At 37.4% G+C, this 20,895-nt stretch overlaps 1 protein-coding gene across 4 annotated transcripts in view; it reads left to right on the plus strand.

Annotated features, from left to right (window-relative positions):
* The first annotated feature begins 1,627 nt into the window (after positions 1-1,627).
* Positions 1,628-20,895, plus strand: part of LOC132199477 (transcription factor Sox-13-like) — a 199,879-nt gene continuing 180,611 nt past the window's right edge. For 3 of the 4 annotated variants that reach the window (XM_059624214.1, XM_059624218.1, XM_059624219.1), the window contains exon 1: positions 1,628-1,936. The gene's annotated coding sequence lies outside the window, so the exon portion shown is untranslated. Of the gene's footprint in view, positions 1,937-3,227; positions 3,366-20,895 lie in introns of those variants that run through there. The other variant, XM_059624215.1, reaches the window with a different exon arrangement.

Below are 20,895 nucleotides of genomic sequence, written 5' to 3' on the forward strand. Positions count from 1 at the left end.
TGCTGTCAGGTGTGAGTAATTCACGTTGACGTTGCTGAACTTTTCACAGCCCGGAATCAAAAGTATTCCGCGCCAACAAAACAAGAGAATTCAATCAACTCTTTTATATTTTTCGTGAGTTCACACCTTAATTTTTAATCAAATCCCATATGCACTGCACACGTGCGTGGAACTAGTTTTCGGGCTGTTGCATCTCGCGCTGCAGAGTTGAATGGAGATGTTTTGGGCCCACGGGCAAAACACCACATTCACTCTTGAGAAGCCGCTCGGCGCCGCCAGATTTACACAACGTGTGGCGATGCACGCAGCGGCCCATTGATTGTTGTGAATAGGAAAGTGGAGCTGATTAATTTTGAATGACAGCGGCCAATTAAATTCAGATTTTTCTTGTTAACGTGGACCGCATTTTTTCTAATTCTGTGTTTCTAGCGGGACAGGTGAAAAAGAAAATAATGCTCTTGCTGCATTCTGTGGATGTTTAAATTAAATAAATAACAATTAATCAAAGATCTTGTTGATTTAAAAGGACGAAATGTTGCTTGCATAAAGATATAGTCAATAACGGTGCCTAAAATGATTTGGGAATCTTAAGACATAGCAAAAGAAAAAAAATTAAAAAAAAATTATAATTTGTTGAGTATTCAATAATTTTTTTTACATTTCTCCATAACTACTAATTTGTAATGTTTTTCATTTATTTTAATTTAAATAATTTGTCTTTTTGCAAATTATACAATTTTTTCCCTAAACTTTTCTCACAAAATTTTAAAAAGGATACTCAATAATATTGCATAGTGATTTATTCTTGATATAATTAATAACAATAAACACATTAATTTGAAACCCCGAATTACTGTTATTTAAAAAAGGTTGTTGGTCAAAACCAGTCAAAACGGAAAACGGCACCAGCATCTAGCATGAATTTTGCTAAGACTAGCAATAATTTTAATAAAACTAGCGAGTACTTTACGAAAACTAGCAAGAATTTTGCATAAAAAATACCCGCACCGGGAATTGAACCCAAGCCTCCTAGATTTAATCTAGGTATCCTTGCCACTAGACCATACAGGAGTACAAGATATCATTACAAATTACAAAAAATTATTACAAACAATTTTAAAAAAGACGCACTTTGATCGTTCCGCAAATGAAAGAAAATCCGTGATGTTAAAAAAATTTAATTTGAACGCTTTAGAAATTATGCGACAAAATGATAAAAATGGCAACACCATGGCCAACGCAAAGATGCGAAAACACATTGATATAACATAATTTTTTCCTCTGACGTTAAATCGTGTTATTCTCGAACACTCTGGAGTGCGTGCAAATATTTGCAGGCATTATTATTTTTTAGAAATTAATTTGTCCCTATGATTATTCAGTTCATTCCTTTTTCGTTCTTTTAAACTTTCGGAAACAGTTAATTTTGTATTTGCTTATATTTTTTCTGCTCGCGTTACTTTGCGATTAGCACGCTCGGCGGCTACCTGTGCCACGAGATATGTACCTGACCGATCGATCCCTTCCATCGGCGGGGCCCGGCTCAGGTCCACGTGGTCACCTGAGCCGCCCGAGAGGAGCTGCGAGAGCGAGGAAGGGAGAAGAAAGAAGCGTGTTTGCTGTACTCACCAGTGCCATGCCAGACGTCGTTCTCGCCCGCCGTGTTTTCCCTCCGCTTTGCTCGCACCACGCTTGATCCGCCGCTGCCTTTCCTTCCTTCCGGACAGTCTCTTCGGACAGTGTCAGTGAGTGCCGGTCGATTCGCACACGTGAACCTGGAACGCGCACATTCGGAGGTGAACTTTTTGCAGCACGACGGCCGTCGACGACCAACACAAACAAAGGAACCACCCCGTGATAACAGGTGGGCGTGGCTACCGTGTCGGACAACGTGCTTCCGGTGCTTTTCGGCGCAGATTTTTTGACTGCTTCATTGGTAAGTACAATCATTCATCTACTAATGAAAATTTACAATTTATTTCTTTGATAAAAATTCTCAATTTTTAAACGTCTTAAAGTTCGTTGCCAATTAATTTTACTGATGCACCACCGTACGAAAGCATTCAATTTTGCGATATGTCATAATATTATAAAAAGTTTGGCCTAGTAAAAATTTGTATACGCAGTTAAATCGGATTAAAAAAAGGAGACGATTTTTAAACACATTTCCTTCCATCGATTGAAATTTTAATTTCGGTAAAATGTATCAGCTTTCGAGCTTCGACCTTCTATTCATAAGGAGATTAATTTCATGCATCGATTAATTTGAAGCATAATTATTTTGTGACCACGGATTTTTATTTATTTATTTGTTTTTTCTCCATTCATTAAGAAAAATGCAGGCAATCTAACCTGAGCTGCTACAAACATTAAATGAAATAAGCTATGGGAAAGTAGTTTAAATGATTATTACGCATAATCCGAACAATCATTTTTTATAAAATTGAGCTAAATTAATTTTATTTATAATTGAATTTTGAATCTCCTTTGATTGATTTCCTACAGACTTTTTATACAAATTTATAATATTATGTAGCCAAATTTGTATAAATGGAAAAAAACAATTGGGAATCTTGGATTTAGACGCTTATTTCATTCAATATAATTTTTTTTTTATTGTTAATCGATCATTTAAACTTAAATATCCTTTTCATTGCTGCAATTTGAAAACAATTATCATAGAAAATATTTTTTATAAATTCAGTCTCATGAACAAAATAATATCCAATGCGGTCTCGATAATGACACATTTTTTCCGAAACAGAAGCGCTCGCATGATGGATCATTAACAAGTACCGCTTTTGATTTGACTGTTGGTTTTCCAGGCGCAAAGTTTGAATTTTCACCAGCGTGTGTAAATGACGATCAAATAATAGCAACAAAAACAATTATTAATTTGCACAAATAATAGCAAAAATCACATACCTGGGTCCAGTTTATGAGTGCGGCGCATTTTCCGAGTGGTGTCGGCTGGACGAGAAAAATTCCACGTTTGACTCAATTCGTTGAGATATGGTGGCGATTCACGAAAAATTTCGCTTTTCTGCTACATTCTTTCTTCCAAGGACGTGTCGGGCACAAGGGCAGCGGCGAGTGAAAAGAGAAAGAGAGGGTTGTGGATGGGTGGGAGCGCATTCCGATGCTGCTGCATTGTGAATCTCCCTCCCAACCCTCCCTCATTTCCTTTTCCCTCGCCGGCTGCCCAAGCGCCAAAGTCTCCAGAAACTTCCTCGTGGGAAGAAAAATAGCGAATCGGGCAAAAATATCACCCGTATCTCGCCGAATTACGGCTAATTGTGGATTTTCTCGCCATGCCGACCACTCGGAAGTGTAGCCGACTCGCCGCACTCATCGACTCGCCACAGGTAGGTGAACTTTTCCCTTTTCATTTTGCATTTTTAAAGGAAATTCCCTCTAAACTTTCGTCGTGAAATAATTTGCCACTCCCCTTCCTGCACCAGGAGAAGGACACATTAGCTGACCACTTCTTGGATCGAGACCCCATTTATAATATCTAAATTGTGTAAAAAAAATACCAGAAATATTTTATTTTTTGCGTTAGAGTGAATATTTAACACATGGTGCTGGAGAACAAAAAGAAACCCCGAAAAGAATTGTCGCCAATCGAATAAAATAATAGGCGACCGTCTGCTGCTCCTGAGGTATGCGGCTGGCGTCGGCCCTATTGTTGTGTAAGCGCAGAAAGAAACACAAAAGAAAAAATACTTTGGGGACCGAGATTGGAGCATCTTCAGCAGGTCGGCGCGGGGACACGTTCTTGCCGAGCCACACATTTCTTATCGCGCGGCAATCAAAGGGGAGCCTCGAATATTTGAGGCAAATTGATCCCGTTTTTCTCACAGACAATCTCCTCGGTAAACGAAATTTATTCAAGTAAAAATTAAGTACCAAATAAAAAAAGCTACTTGTCTTTCAAATAACTGCAATATTTTATGGCTTTTTTTTATAAAATTGTTAATTACGTGATGATTTGTTGAAACATCACGCGACTGATTTGTTATTTTTTCTTCTCTGTCCATTCGCGTGCGAAACTTCATTCGAATATATAAACCGGCAGCAGTCGATTTGGACGTTTTGCAAAAATAATGATTTTAAGCGATTTCAAGGAAGTAACACTTGGTTGGGCACAGAAATAATCAGCTGATTACCGCCGCTCTGGGCGCAGCATCCGTGTGTAATAAGGACCAATTGGTCGAAATAAAAAGAAGGGCGCTCGGAATATAATACACAGCACACGTAATGGTGTGCGTGAAATGATGGTTTAATTGCCGCTGCTCTTCGCGTTTATTGTGCCTTCGTGCGTCCAGCTGGCTGATTTTGGCAAGAGAAAATTAACGCTGGGCCGCTTTTTTGCATGATCAAGTGCACACGAAGAATGTTAGTCCGGCCGCGCGTTCTAAGAGGGTCAAATTTAACCGGCGCGGCGAACGTGAGTTTCGTGTCTGCCTGCGAGATGTGTAAAATAATGGAGTGATTGGCTACCGCTGAAAAAAATTAAATGAGTTGAATAGCAAATAAAAAGCACAATCGCTTGGTCAAATAATAAAATTTAATTAAATGCCAATAAATAGTAAATAATTTATCAAATAATATTTTTTGTTAATAATTATTACTCATTTTCATTTTATAATATTTATATAATTCACTATTTTTTTTTTTTTTAATTTCAAAATGATTATGAAGTAAAATTTACTCTTCTCAAGCTTAAATGAAAAGCAATTGAGATAGTGTAAAGATACAATATCGGCTTGCTATAAAAAATTTTAATTGTTATCTAATTTAGAATTGAACTCGGTTGTCAAACATTAGTTTGAGAGTACTATCCAATAATTATTATTATTATTTATTCTTCTCGGTAAAAAAAATTAATCAAGTTATAAAAGAATTTATAAATTAATATCAGATAATATTGAAAAAAAAAATCAAGTGAGCAAAATGACAAAGTCACAATTTTTGTTTTAGTAATTTACTTGATTACGACGATATTTAAATTTTTAATCTGAAACGCTCTCCTTTCCACTCATGAGCGATTTCGCAAATTTTCCTAAACACAAACGAAATTGTCTACGTTCATAATTTTTTAATTGCAACTCTTTGTGGTCCTGGGACTTTCCGACTGCAGAAGGAAAAGATTCAGCAGCTGGAATGTCAAGTCAGAAGCTCGCACATTGCGGCACCAAACGTGCTAATTACCCCAAACACTCCTAAAAATGCTCGGACACAATGGCACCGTACTGTACGGTATACGCCTGTGTATTTAGCCCCCATTGTCTTGAAATGGCAAACACACACACAATCGTGGTCAAAAGAAAAATATACGCGACTCGAAAAACCAAACACAATGAGCGTCGAAGGAATAAATTCCTGCCGAATCAAAAGTGCGTTCATGTCACAGCAGCCAATTAGTACGAAAAAATTTATATAAAACACGCGGTCAGTCGATTATGTTCCCTCTTGGTTGTGCAGGTTGCATTGAACAGTAAGGAAGGCAAAAGAGATGTTGCTTGTGTGTGGCTTTTAATTTTTATTACGTGCACTTATTTTACAATTATTACCAAAAGCGCTGGCTCGCAATCGCACTTTGCCGAAACTCGTTTTACGACACGAAATAATAATTCGTTACTTTTTTTTATTTGCGGTGTGTCTATTGAGTTATTATTTTCACATTCAGGAGTCACGAGCTGCAGATTTCGATTATTATTTCATCTTGGGCCAGCTTCTCGTGCTCGCGTTCGAGGAAGGATATTTTTTATCGTCGTGCAATTTTCGACTAATAAAAAATAAGGCCATGTTGAGAAGATTTAAAGTGTGGGTTTAAATAATCATACATTATTGAATGGGTAATAAGAATAAAAAGAATTAATACTAATTGTTGAATTCTTGTCATTAGGATTGCAGTTTAATTTAATTTAACAATTTTTACATGGAAGTTACATGGTAATATCATTTCACTTTTTCATTCTTTATTTCAGTTTGTCGTGATATAGGATTTAAATTATTGAAATAAATAAATTACATTTTTTCGTCATCAAAGTGCAAGAGAATTATAATTAAAAATTAAATCTTATTGAACCCTTCCAAACCCAAAGCATATCTGCCAGTTTCACAAAATTAAACTAGAATTTTTTTTCCTTCTCTTTTCGATAACTTTCTGGTTATCCAACGGTAATTTTTATTTATTTAGCTGATTCATTCACATCTTTTTGCATCCTTCTCCAGCGTCTCTTTTGTAGGTCGATTTTTTCTCTGTCTTTTATTGAATTTGCCTTCTTCATTAAGGAAAGCTTGACTGACTGCGAGGTGGAATAAAAAATTCACGTATGAGCCGTTTTATTTCTGGTCAAGCTGCTGCTGCTCGCGGCTCTGTAGTCGAGACGCTCTTGGTGGATGCGTGCGGCGAAACATGTTTTTCGCCAATTAATTCTGCGCGGCTCGCCCGGTGCGTATGACCATATAAATTGGCAACTCGACCGCAGCCATTGTTGTTCCACTGAAAAACAACTACACGTACCTAGATTCAAATGAAAAGATTTGACGGCGCCCCGTTTCCTTTGCGAGAGTCGTTCTCGGAATTGGTGAGTTTAATTAAAATTTTTAAATCATCAGCGGACAATGCGAATTTCTGCCACGTGTGACCGAAGAGAGGGAATGTCTGTTAATTTGCGTAATTTGTCGGCGGAGATAATAAATACCCCCTTCAAGCCTGCATCCTTTTTAGTTCGAAAGCAATTTGGGTATTTAATTATCCCGTGCCGGCCGTTTGTCTTATTCGCGTTTTGTGCCACACAACAGAGTGTGTTGGAAATGCACGAACACAATTCACTGATTGCCGGGTTATGCAAACCGGCGAGAAAGTATGGAATATAATAAAAACCGCTATTTCAAAAGCAATTATCATTGAAGGCTCGCATGCATCCACCAATTGACCGATAATTATGAAGAGGAAAAAATACCGTCCAAACTGCACCTGGCATTTACAATATTTTTAATTTGAAAATCATTGCTGGATTGAGTGGTCACGACTTTTCCTGCAAAACAACCAAAAATTCGCGTGAAGAAAGAAAAAGGAACCAGCGCCGTTTTTATTATATTTATAACGAAAGATTTTTATTATTGTTCGAGTGCAATAAAATCATCTTTCTCGATATGTACGTTGAAGAATCGCGACTCGTGCATCGTGCATCCACAAAGCAATCCAAGCATGGCAAAATGGATAATTTGCCCCTCTTTTATTACGTGATCTCTCATGAGTTGCTATCGGAAAAATCTCCAACTCGCACACGGAGCCTATATTTCGCAATAAATAAATTAATCGCGAAGAACCGATTGAAAAAACAGTCAAACAGTCAAGGGACCAATTTCTCAGGAGCTTCTGATTTAACCTCTCTCATTAACCTGCTATAAACTGCCGATTTGGGCAAAAGCATAATTTCGCGCACTCTGTTTAATTAGCAAAAATGCTTCTCCCTTCCGTTTTCAGTACATAAATTAAAATAAGCTTTCCTTTTATACAAGACCACTTTTGCGCGAAACTTTCCTTATGCATATGGATTGGTTCACATGAGAGAGAAAAAGTTGCTCCTCCGGTACGCGTATATCCTTAAGTAATGTGTGCATCTAGCAGTTGTCGAACCCGCCGGTGTGTCTCGTCGGCGTAAAAACGGACACTTAGCGCCGCGTGACAGAAGCAATGGTTTGATATTATAAAAAAAATATATACCCAGCGTCGTAAAATTTAATAGAAAGAAATTCTCCTGCCGAAATTAATTTTATACCCAGACACTTTCATGATGATCTTTGGGCTGAGGAATTTATATGCAATAAAAAACCGCAAAGACTGGATTATGCGACTGTTCTGACGACTTTTGATCAAACTTCTTTTTGTAAAGTGAGCAAATTGGCGTTTATTTTTAGATCAAACAGTGATGGAAAACGAGAAAATCTTGTCAACAATCTTGTTTAAAATCCGTATCCCCAAAGAAAAGTATGCAAGACGTTCAATGTAGAAAATCGGTCATTTTTAACCTCAAAATATGTTAGTAAAACGGATTGCATTTTTGGTTGGCAGCACTGATTATAAGAGTGGGGGGTTGACAGAAATTTTAATTTAAAAAACTAAATTTATTAAAATAAAAACAATTTTTGAATAAAACATATGCAATAAAATGTATCAAAAATATTCTCCTGATTTCTCTTATGAATTCTATACTCATCATGATGGATAATTATGCTGTTTTCATGACAAGTAACATGGTCATTTCCATTGGTGTGTGATATATTTATGCTTATACCACGCAGCACCTTGACTTGTCAGACTTTGCACAAACTCAATTATCAATATCCAAGAATTAGAAAATTTTACATGCGATTACAAGTTGTTCTGTGACGTAAATTTTCCTACAAGGAGATAAAAATTTCACATTCGTGGTAAGCGTATAGATCACACGTACACACATCTGAACAATTTTCCAGGTGATATCTCTTGTAATTGCTATTACACTTGTTGGCAAAGTGCACACACGCGTGTACTATTCGAGATTGCATTGGAAAAGAAATAAATATATAGGAATTTCTCTTTTTGCTACCGGCCGCCTGACCTTTGATAGATGGATAGGCGGTTGTTTAGTCGGTTGATGCCATAAAAAATTACTCGCACCAGAGCAACAATTAGCAGCTCGCCATAATTACTCGCGCGCCGCAAGTGCAGGTAAGGAGATGCTGCCGAAGGATTTTTTCTTATTTATTTCTATCTCCCTGTGTCGTCTATTATATTACTTTGTGTCATTGCTCTCATTGAGCGCGCGTGGAAGAGAGATAGAGAGAGAAGGCTTCCTGTCATTTGAGTCAATGCATAGAGAGTCAAGGCGGCCTCTGTCAAAGGGTATTAATTTTAAATCCCAGCCGAGGAAAGCGGAAGTGTGGAAATTAATTTAATTGAAAGCGGCATGGGACTTTTCATCCTTGAGAGTTAAAAACAAAAGTTTATTATTGTGATTGTTCATTCAATTAAATCCTGAATTCCTTAAGAATTTTGCATAATATTTGGGTTATTTAAAAAAAAAAAATATATATAATCTACGTACTTAATGCATATTTTTTTTATCTTAATCAAAGAGGCTTAGTTGCATTTATTTGTAAAATGTGCTTAGGTAGTAAAATAATCATCAAAATTGTTTTTTTTTTTTTTTGTTAAATATGAAACAGAAAATTATTTTATTAACCCCAAGAAATAATTTTATTTCTTATTGGTTACATTTTTACTGAAAGAATTATAATTTATTCAATTTAATCACTCAAATAAATATTCTAAAGATTTAATCTTATAGATTGTATTGCTCTTTATAAAATTTTTTCATTAATTTTTTAGTTTTACTCAGCTAAAGATAATATATTCCTTTCTTGTTAATTTTTTTGATCCTCAAAATTAAGTTTCACGGTGGTCTTTAATTTAAGAGTGACTTTAATTACTTTAATCACTAATTGGGGTCACGCAATCTTTGCCCAACCTGACTGGACATGTGATCAGCTTCCTTTTCTCTTTCTCTCTTTTCTTACAATCTGCTGAAATTAACGAGTATCCACCTGCCACGCAAATTGAACCATTTTAGGTCACCATCAGTGTATGTATGCACATTGGTGTTTTCCAGTGAACAAAAAACCTTTTAAGTTGTGGCTATTCGGGTTTGATCGCAGCAGTGGGTTTGAAATGCGTACCTAAATCTGTCAGCAGCAAGTTGCCACCGATCGCCGGGAGTCGTTTTCCGAGTGCGCGTTTTAATATATATCTAAATAAAATTCGGATTTCTCCAGAAAGTCACATAAATTGTGACGTTAACTGGCCGAGAGTGCACACAAAAAGTGGACGCAGCGGGTCAAAAAATCGGCACGCAGGCCAAACCAGCCGGTCACTTTTATATATAAATTGATATGTTGACGGCTTTTCAAAAAACGGCATCTTTTCCCAAGCCGAGCGAGCTGAGAAAAATAATGGAGGTGGGGCGCCTAATTTATGGGCCCAGATAAAGCGGGAACACACGGGAAAATGCCAAAATATTCGGTCAATGAAGAAAGAATAAGAAATCTGGCGCGTCACCAGCCGAGAGAACAAACAAATAGTTAAAAGATGGTATCGCGGCCCTTGCTATGGCCACGCTATTTGTTATATTAAATTTAAAAAGTTGTTTATTTCAAAGGAGGCAAAAGCACACACGATTGCAATAAGAGGCTGACGACAACATCACCATTTTATTTAATGTTATATTGCCTGCTCAGGTTTCATGTCCACCGAATACAAACCCATTGATCTCTTTCAACCTTTCTCTGCTGTTGTCTTCTTGAAAGCCATCAGATATACACACGGCTGAGGTTTTTCAAAAGCTCAAAAAAACCACTGGTTCGCGTATTTTATCAACTGCTTAGACAATTATACAGTTTTGGAGAAAAATAGACAAAAAAAATATAAGCTGAGGAACAAGAGAAAAGTATCTCATTTTAAGCAATATAAAAATCAATAAAAATATGTAAATGAAGAAAATCTGGCTTGTCCTCGTTATAAAAAATTGTTTTGAATAAAAACGATTTTTACAACAAGGACAAGTCTGATTTTCATCAATTTTCATGATCATTTCCTGGAGTGTCAACTTCTTGAAACACATATAAAAATAGTTTTTTTTTTAATTTTCCATGATTAAATTTTGTTTGTTTTCTCTAATAATTTTTGCTGAAATTTAAAGTAATTTGGAAATATTTCGTCTGTTCTATTTTCTGGTTTAGATTCCACTTTCCTTTGCACTGTGGTGTACGTCTCCTTTTCTCCAGTCCCACGAGAGAGACAAAAAGTTACTTGTACAATCAGCACTTTTGTCCTGCTGCAATAATAAATTTTCTTTGCGCGCCGTGAGTGAATTATTGCGTCCAGCAGAATAAACGATATTCGCGTGTCCTATCACATTCCGTGGATGCCTGACTTACACCACTTTGATATTGGTACGTGACCGGAATCGCCGATTCCAAAGTGAGTATTTATGTTCTGGAAGTGGGCTCTCGCGGGAGAGCTTTTTCAAGAACGACACACGCGCATAATCCAGTTGTCTCTCTCGCCGTGGAGGGACCAGAAAAAACTCTACAAAGATAATTATTGAATTATTATAAAAAAAATTTAATACTTATTTAATTTAAATTTGAAAAATTTGTTTTATAAATTTCTCTTTCCAAAGAAAATTGTGATTGGTCCACCTCCAAGAATTAAATGTAGGCGAAAATTATTATTGTTGGTGGCCAATTAGTTGATTGGCGCAGGATTTCTTTGTTTTCTAGAAAGTGCCGGTTTTTGAGATGCTGGTCGGCAGATAAGCCCATCCAAAAGAAAAAAAAACGGCTCATCTTACGTCCTCTTTCCTCGTCTGCATCATCTCACATGAAAGGCGGCAGAGTCTCTTATAATTACCCTCACAGAGCTGTATTAAGCATTATTAACTTTACGACAAAAGCGAGCCAGTCGTCAAACTATGCCAATTTTGGTTTTTTTATTGAGGACTCGCTGCTACCAGAGGAGAGTTTAATTGTCTGCGGTGCGATCGCATGCTTTCGTGGCCACAAAAGAAAAGAGAGGAATTTTTTGGTGAAAATCACTCCTTTCTGCCTTTGGAATTTATTGCCACTTTCGGAGATTAAATGCTACAGGGTTTTTGGTGAAAAATCGTTAAATCAACAAAATCCGTTGTAAATTTATGCTGAAATTAATGAATTCCTTGTAAAATAACAATTCAATACCCGCACAAGGCGAAATTAAAAAGCAAATTTATGCGTGATAACTTGTCAAATTGGAAAATACCCAATCTCTTTGTATGCGATTACATTACATTCCGTTACTGCAAGCAAACGTCTGTTGTCCATCTCGGATGATGAGCGAATCGCATCAGAACAGCGGGAGCATCTTTTCTCTCCAGCATATAAACATTCTCCTAAGTGAATACATAAACGATGAAGTAAGAAGTGGCCGCTAAAAGAGCGTAGAGAATAAAAAATAATCGAAAAAAGATGAGAGCTGGCCGGCCGGCCGAGAGAGGCGTGTGGTGTGTTATTTTCTTTCTGCTCCTCTCGCGCACGTCTCTGCTCCCTTGAGTGGTAAAAAACACACTTGATTTAGCGAGATAGGTCAACGTTTCTAACCTCACAACCGCATTATAATGTAAAAGCTATTATTTACCTCGCTTGGATTAAAAGAAAAAAGGCATTATTAAAAAAGATACTCTTTGTGTTTGCAATAATGTGGTTTGAACTTTAAGAATTATTGGTCACTTCATCCTTTGAAAGTTTTCCAATGACCCTATTGCAAAAAAATGGCATCCTTTCACCAAATTCAAAGCTTGTAGAGTTTGTATGAACCTATTTTATTTCAATATCTGAAACATTTACCATAAATATCTTTTAATTGGGATTGAAGCATTAAATAAAGTAAAAGATAAATCCGAATCTGACATGCAAAAACTGCGAGACGGCAAGCATGTTGTTGTAAATAAGTGAATAATTGTCTTCATCTCAATCACAAAATTGAAAATAAAAATCTACATGGGGGAATCATCTCCTCGAGTGTCAATTTCTTTAAAAAAATCTAGATAAAAAAATTATTGAAAATTTTACCTTTATATGAGTTTTTCACATATTTTTCATCTCATAGTTTTATTAACTTTGGCCATTTATTTAATTTAAAAAGATGTGAATTGACATCTAAATGTCTTATCATCTTTGAAAATCAATTTTTTCAATTTCAATTCAATTTTCAATTTCAATTTTCAATTTCAAATATTCTTTATTTTGTTAAGCATTAATTTGCGGTAGCAATAATACTTTTTAAAATAAGTCAAGATACATAGCATTATTCAAACGATAAAACTCGTTTAAGTCATAGAATTGGTGTTGAAGTACAAAAGTTTTCACTTCCTTCACAAGTTCCTCGTCATTTTCGAGGGTTTTTAGATTTTTTGGCAGCGCATTAAAAATTCTTGGAATCATATAATCAGGGTTTTCTACAGACTTTTTGAGAGCAATATCCCTTACCACTAAATCGTTTATACACACATTGGTTTGATTGTGTCGTGTCACCCGCCTCGTATCAACACTATCACTATATTTTTGAAAGAGGTGACGATTCCGCACTAGAAATTTAATACATTCAAGTATATAGAGAGAAGGCACAGTCATAATATTATAATTTATAAATAATGGTTTACATGTATCCAGGGCTTCGTTTGATCTCCAATGTTCCGTGATTTTTGTTTTTTCATCCAATTGTTAAATTGTAGACAGTAAACTTTAGAAAACATATTTGATTGACAAATAGGAATTAATTTGTTGGTGAAAAGAGCATCATAAAAGGAAAGGAATCATAAATTTTGGAATGAAACTTTTAATTCTAAAGCTCTAAACGTTTCGAAAGTGGCATAACAAAGTTTTGAAACATATGTGAAATTATTTTACTTAAGAAATTTTAAAAATCTGATCATAAAAATGCAGCGTTTTGTTAACAAGACTTTTTAATAATTTTTTTAATCATTATTAATTTTTCGTATTTTATCTCAATAATATATTTTATGACCAATAAATTTTATTTATATTTATGTTCTTGCCTTCTGACCATCGCAGTTTGGACCGTGTGAAATTTTCCCAGAAAATTTAAGAGACGTAAAAATTCCACCGTTTAGCGAAAGCGCTTTGAAATTCTTCCGAAAACAGAGCCCATTTGCCATCAAGACCAAAGGTGTACAAATGCTATCAGCATCTAGGAATTATTTATGTTTCTATTTACATTTGTTTAGAGAGAGGCGCGCGTTTTAATGTGTGTCCCCGCGGACAAGGGACAAGCGTCATCTATCACGGGCGCCCTATTACCGCGGCTGGAACAAAAATATTTAATTTAATATTTATTTATTCGGAAAGGAAAGAATAGAAGAGAAAGATGCATGCGTCTCTCCTCTGCTTCTCACGCAACCAACACTTGTTGCTTTCATTGTTATGCAAGGTCTTCTAAAGGCCACTTTGGCCATTGGCCTTTATCTCTCCAGCTCGCTTCTTCTTTCTTTCTTTCTACTCACTCACACAATTTCAATCTCTCTCCACCGGACAAGCAGCCGGAGAGCGCGCGAGAGAGAAAAAGATACCGGTTTTGTTTCTCTCTTTTTTATAATGCTATTTCTTCTGTACACTCGTGGCACTCCAAGACAGGCATTTTTTTCTCTCGTCCGACTGCCCTTTTCGCTGCATAGCCTAGAAAAACAACGGCTTTAGGCTCTGGCCGAGTTCAATATAATAATGATGCGCGTTTGATTGATATTCCACAGCATTTCCTCTCTGTGCGAAGTCATAAACTTGCCGCGGTGCTTAGCTAATATTGATCGGTTATCTGCGCGGCGAATCCTCGGGCGTGAATTTCAATTGCACAGGTGGATTTTTACGGTGCTAATCAAAATCCCATCACCTGCGGTCCGCGACGCATCATTTAATAATAACTTGTATATATACGAGTAGTCCGGTACGAATTTTTGCTGTCTGACGAATGTACGCTTAAAAGCTCGTTAAGATTTAAAACCGTACACTGCCGACAAAAAATTAAATTGCACTGCACTTCAAGAGAGAGAAATTGATATAATGTACTTTCATTTGATTTATTTATATCTAGCCATTATTTTTATTTCAAAAGAAAAAAAATGGAATAGGAGATCTATTAAAATACAAATGGACCAAAAAGAATTTTTACCAAGATATAATTTATATAAGTTTTTAATTTTTTTTTTATAAATTTATTCCTTTTTTGCCAAATAAATAATTAATTTTAGAAAATACATTTGGACAGAAGCCGTTGACCAATTTAAATGCAAAGCAATATGGTGACCGCGACGCGTCTAGCAATTTGCATTTTATTATTATAAAATTCCACTCAGCTCGGATGCGAATAATGAGATGCAAAATTCTTCCTTCGCAGCATCTTCAAATCACGAGGCCGTGTCCAGTGTTCAAGAATTTGCGGCAAGATCTTTTTACCAAGTTGAATTAAGGTTCATTAAAAAATAAGAATAAATCCGATTTGATGCATCAATTAGAAGAGATAAGGCCGATATTTACGACACAATAATATTTTAGAGCGCGGTCGGAACGCCCTGATATGCATTAATTCTGTAACTTTATAGTGGAAATAACAACTGTAAAATATTGAGCAATAAACCGCGCCGCTTCTCTCATTCTCATTTGTGCGCCTTTTCTCAGCGCAGCAGTCTCGCAGTCGGGCTTCCTCGCTTTTGAGCGAGAAAGAAAACTGGTCCATTTTTGTGAGTGAGACGATAATGTTAATAATAATAAAAGACGCAGGAGCCAAGCTGTGCGCGATGCGAACAGTAGGCTGTTGCCCCGGGGCAAGGGTATCACACGTGGGCGTGGTTGTCTATAAAGTAGACGCATCTTGAGAATCTCATTGTTGGGCCGCGCGCTCCGGGACCCTCCGCCGACCAACGAGCTGCCCAATTATTTCGCTGCAAATCATGATTTGTTGCAGACTTTTTTTTACTTATTTATAAATAAAAAGACGTTTTGCTGAGAGGCAAATACAAGAAGACGTGTCCGAAGCAGCGTCAAGAGACCGGGATTTTAGTTAGCCTCAGCTGCCAGTTTTTGCCCCGTTTACCAAAGATAATAATCCTTGCTTTTTTTCTTCTAAATTATTAGTTAGTTGTACTTAATGGGGATACCAATCAGAATTTGGAGCACATTTTTTTAATTTTTTTCTGGTTTATTTAGTGAGGAGTAATATAGTTTCAAAACGGCACAGCAAAACCTTTAGAATTTGGCTAACCGGAAAATCCGTTAAAGGGGTGTGGTCATTTGGTCATCATTTTGGTGCAAATTGATTTTTTTCTGCTCTTCTCAACAAAATTGACTCTAGTCATGCAAACGATAAACGCTGAATATTTTTAACAATATGAATTTTTAATTAATTATTTAAAAACACTATTATTATTCTCTCATCTAATGACACGAAGAGAATTAATTTGTAGTGCGTTTTGTGATGAAACAAACCGAAACCAACAAGGAAACGAAGCCGCAGTCCAAGTCAAAGAGGGATCTGGTTTCTTTCTTGTCGAACGCCGCACCACATTAGAATATTATTCAGATAAATTTACAGCAGCGTCTCGCCACGAATGGCTTTTGTGCGAAGCAGCAAAATAACATAATATGTATTTTTACATATAAATTGGTCCACCGTAATGATCAAAGAAGTGTCGACACCGCGTCTTGTTGGATGATGTGAAACCAAACCGAAACAGTTGTAAGACGAAACACCAAAGATTTTTTTATTTCTGTCCGCAAAGCGTTTGTGTGAAAGTTTTATACGAATACATTTTGTGGGGTGTGTAAAGAGAAAAAAAAATATATATGTATGATATCTCTCGTGCATCTGAATATTAAAAGCCATTTTTAATTCTTCTCCTCGGTCGAGCGGAGAGAGATGAAATTAACCTGTTTTTAAGTGAGGCAAAAACACAAGGTAGCCATCGAGAGGTTGTTTGAGTGACGCGCGCGATATATTTTTCTTTCTACATTGCCTTATTTTCTAACGGTGCAGGTTACAACCGCGGACGCGATGTGCGTATTACTTTAATTTCATCTCGCGGGCCCATTTTTGGGCGACATGAGACCTGTTTTCTCTAGAAGCCGCGGTAATTATATACTTTTCGGCCATTGTCTCTCCAATTGCGAAACGGGTCTCTTCGCGGCAAAGGCTAACGCTCTCCGTTTATTCTCTCTTAATTAATTAGGCGAGAGTCAGGAAATGAGCGGATATATAACAAAGGTCGATAATAAGGGACTATGGCTTTTATTTAATCTGATTTGCATATTTTGCGTGGCCAATCACGCCCGATAAGGAAATTCCACAAGCTGTCCTAGCTGGAACAATAAGAGTCTCATTTATTTATAACAAAAGTATCGAGAGAGCTTTCGCAGTCCATCGCTGCTCCCGCGGGAGATTTATGCCTGTCGTCCACAATAAATTACGGTGTCAATAAGAAAAGTACAATTGCATAGTGGCCCAACCCAAAGGCTTGTTAGCCGCCACTCGAGAGCATATTGCTTGCTCGTCGATTGCGCTCTTGTTCATTTCTCATTCAGCGTGTGTGCATTGAAATACGTACATCACACGCCGGACAGTAAAACACGTGAGAGAGACCTCGGAAAATCAATTCTATTATATGCTTAGATCTGATTGCGGACTGACTATTAATGTGCAACATTGTTATTAATTGCCTCTATTTCTGCACTTTCATATAAAGTTTCAAATGCTGCACGATTATGTGCACGTGATTTTCAGCAATTAAAATGAGGGAAAGATGTTGGAAAAGTTTTTTAAATGTTATTTTCCATGTAAAATTAAATTTATCATCCTATTACTCCTAAATTAATTTATTTTTTTAAATTAAAATTAAATTAGTTCATAATTTTGGAAAAATTATATAATGATGAAATTTTCCTAGTAGCTGCTCATAAGAAATTAAATCTTCAATTCAATTCTGGTTTTGGGTGCGTATCATTCAACCTATATATACTGAAAAAATTTAGTCTTGAAAGTTGATTATTGAAGCACCAAAATTGTGTATTAAAAAGATCAATTTTATTAAAAGTTAAATAATAATTTAAATTTAAAATTTAAAAATCTAGCAAACAATTAATTATTTCATAAAAGTCTAACAAAATATGATATTTTGTTTAAGTTAAATTTTAAATATTATAACTAAAAATATTTGTACATTGTGGTTTTGCGTTTCAAATTGCCATTTTTTGTAAGATTTTTTAGCAACTTCAATACACTTGATTTAGTCAATTGTTAGTATCCCCAATAACCAAATCGGATTTCAGTTCATGATAATTTTTTCGTAAGATTTTGATAAGCTTAATAGTAATATTTCTGATGAAGCAAATCTCCCGTCTTTTATTCAGAACAGCAGCACCCTGAGAAGATTTAATCGGGTGAACCCGCAGCCTGTTTGATAAGTGCCCGGTGCGCTGGTTTGATATCAGCAGCATTTTGTAATTCAAGAGAAAAACGCATTGTACTCGCCGCGCGCACCTGAGGATCGCGTCGGTCGGCGATTACGAATCTCCTGCTCTCCTCTCATTGTTAGCACGCGGCCTATAAATAATAATAACAGCCGCGGATTTATAAATTACACGGCGCAAGAGACTTTTATCGTCATTGTATTCACCCTTTCTCTAGCTCATGGTCGTGAAATCTGATTACCGACAACTATTTTCGACGCCGCCGCCGCCGCTCCAAAGGACGGAAAGAAAGAGGAGAACGTTTTGTTCTCCTACTTGGCGAACACAAAAAATAGATTTATTATTCAAGGCGCTGGGTTCATGATGCTTGATTACAAGATTAGGACTCGTTGTATGGCTCGGCGGGAATATATATTTTATTATATAAATTCTCTCGGCCGTTGAAATATAACACCATTGCCGGCTAAATGTATCGACAATTACTCATATTTATATCTGGCACGCCGTATTGTTTGCACTTTTTCCCTGCCGACGCGAGAGACTCGTGATTATTTCACTCGTTAGCTCCACATTTATCTCTCGCGTGCGTTCGTGCAAAAATTTCCGAGACTCCCTCATCGCCCTGAGTGAGAAATTTCAGAAACGAATTTCGCATTTACGTCATAGGAATAATAATAATCGGCGGATTTATGCAGAAGCTTCAAAAGGGATTTTTATTTATAATTTTTCTCCACTTACAAGTGGCGAGCCCCAGCAGGAGGAAAATTTTTTCAACGCTGCACGCAAAGATCTTGCACTTACTTTATGGCCGTCGTCGGGCAGAACAACAATGCGCAATCGACAAACATCATTATCACGTCTGCTCGTAAATTAGCCCTTTTTCGGGCCCGCGAACGGACAAATAGAGAGACAGAGAGATCGCGATTTCTACCCCCCGTGGCCCCGTCCTGGGGCGTAGCTTGTTAATTACGACCAGAAGATGCAAAGTGAAAAAAAAAATATGCTGGGAAACTTTATACATTTAACTGGCCAGGTCGCTGAAATGCTGGTCAAGTTATTATTATTGTGTGCGGCCAAACCCACTCCCCGGTGTTTGCTGGCCGTTTTTAAGTTATCAGAACACGTGTTTTAAAATGCGCAGGGAACCCACCTTTTATAATGCAAACGGGTTTGAAAATCACAGCCCGGGTTTAAAATGGCACCTGGTGCTGCTTAATTTGTGTTTAATTTTCAGCTTTCTTTAAAGATTAATTTTGAATTTTTTCCCCAAACGAACCTCTCTTTATATTTTAAGAGAAGATGAAAAATTATAACTTGCCAATTTTTTTCCATAATTTTGCGCAACGAAATTGGGCAAACTTACGTGTTCGCGCTAACAAGTACAAAAATAATGTGTAATAACACCCGAGCCTTTTGCTCATGATGTATTTATTACCTTGTATCTGCGCGCTGAAAAACAATGACCGAAAAAATAATAATAAAAAAGCGGCGCGGCAAAATGAGTGTGACGACCACTCGCTGGTGAGAATTGTTTGTGATTCAGATGCGCGTGGCTCGTAATTTACACAATTTATTACACGCCCGGCAATGTTTTATGAATTTTATGAAAAAGATCGCCGGTCGGCGGTGCGTGTTTATGGAAATTGAAGAGGTGAGGAACAATGCGGTGCAGCCCTTTTTGTGCCATAAAACAAAGCGCACGCCGCATAAGTCAGCTTGGTTTACGACATATTAAATAATGACAGGTTATATCGTTATGATTATTGCTTGGACTTGTGACTTCGAACACGATCACAATAGCTTTTTGATTTTCCATCTGAAGCATGGATCTTTCGGGTTGTTGATGTTGACTCTTGCAATTAAAAATTTTAAGGAAATGGTTTTAAATTATTTTATTAAATTATATTATTTATGTTTAAGTAAAATAAATGCTAATTTTTGCTTTCATTTAATTTATTTATTATTTGATAAATATTATTATTTATAGTATAATATTTTAAATTGAAATCAATTTTAATTTTTTTTAATGTCAAATAGCTAAGCAATTGAGTATTTCGACATAATTTTTTTGCAGTTTCATCCTATTATTATTATTATATTAGGACAAGGGAAAAGCGTGGTCCGACGCGCGGGCACCGTCCGACGGGAAAGTCGCCGTCCGAACCGCCGAAAGCGGAGCGACACTTTAACACGTCGGTCGCGCGCGTCATTAGTCTTTAAGCGGCGGGCGCGGTCATCCGAGCGCCCCACTCCTCGCTACGCCCCGCCCCTCGGATCGCCCCGCCCTAGCGAACGTGCCCCCCGCGAACGTGCCCCCTGTGACGTTCGACCGCGCGGGTCTCAGCGGAGGGCGCGGCCGACGATCGGCGAAAGTATTTTGTGCGAACGTGGCTCGCCGAACGTGTAGTGTTGTTAACCTGGCCCCCAGAACGTGTGTTTAGGGAAACTTCCCCCCCCCCCCCTCCCCGGAATGAGTGTTTTGCGAACCAGCACCCCCGTTTTGCGAACCTGGTCCCCGCCATCGCGTTTTTTAGCGAACGTGTGCTTTGCGAAACTGCCTCTTCAACGTGTGTTTGAGGAAGCTGCACTTCGAACGGGTTTTTAACGAACCTGCCCCCCCCCCCCCCCCCCGAACGTGTGATAGCGGAAACCACACCCAACCCCCCTGAATGTTTGTTTTGCGAACCTGCCCACCGCGAACTTATTTAAGCAAAACTTGGATACTGGAACGTGTGGCTTGCGATCCTGGCCCCCCACGCAAACCTGCTGCCCATGCGAACCTGGCCCCCGATGCGAACCTCCCCCCCCCCCTCATGCGAACCTGCCCCC

Source organism: Neocloeon triangulifer, unplaced genomic scaffold (genome assembly GCF_031216515.1).
Source record: "Neocloeon triangulifer isolate White Clay Creek 2 clone unplaced genomic scaffold, ASM3121651v1 ptg000014l, whole genome shotgun sequence".
Taxonomy (NCBI): Eukaryota; Metazoa; Arthropoda; class Insecta; order Ephemeroptera; family Baetidae; genus Neocloeon; species Neocloeon triangulifer.